Source organism: Penaeus monodon, chromosome 29 (assembly GCF_015228065.2).
Source record: "Penaeus monodon isolate SGIC_2016 chromosome 29, NSTDA_Pmon_1, whole genome shotgun sequence".
Taxonomy (NCBI): domain Eukaryota; kingdom Metazoa; phylum Arthropoda; class Malacostraca; order Decapoda; family Penaeidae; genus Penaeus; species Penaeus monodon.
In genome coordinates, this window is record NC_051414.1 from 31,018,531 (window position 1) to 31,018,840 (window position 310).

Sequence of the window (310 nt, forward strand, 5' to 3'; positions counted from 1 at the left end):
TCTTTTAATAACAAAAACAATAAATTTATCTGTTATAATCACGCTACTAATAATGAGTACTTGTATCAATATCATCATCACTATCACTACCTAAAAAATTACCAAGTAGGGGTGAAAATGAGATAGGATAAAATGATGAAATTATAAAACATTTTCCCAGTTATATCCTTTTAGTTTCAAAAAACAAAATCCAATAAATTGACGGTCACAAAGACATAAAAAAAGGGAGGTCCTCGCAAAAAGGAGGTTCTGTGAGATATAATCAATTTAAAAGCTACTGGGAAATAGAAATTGAAGGGAAGGAACACAA

At 29.4% G+C, this 310-nt stretch overlaps 1 protein-coding gene across 1 annotated transcript in view; it reads right to left on the reverse strand.

Moving 5' to 3' along the window:
• Nucleotides 1-310, reverse strand: part of LOC119591842 (zinc finger protein PLAG1-like) — a 38,482-nt gene that overhangs the window by 14,288 nt on the left and 23,884 nt on the right. The window lies entirely within an intron of this gene.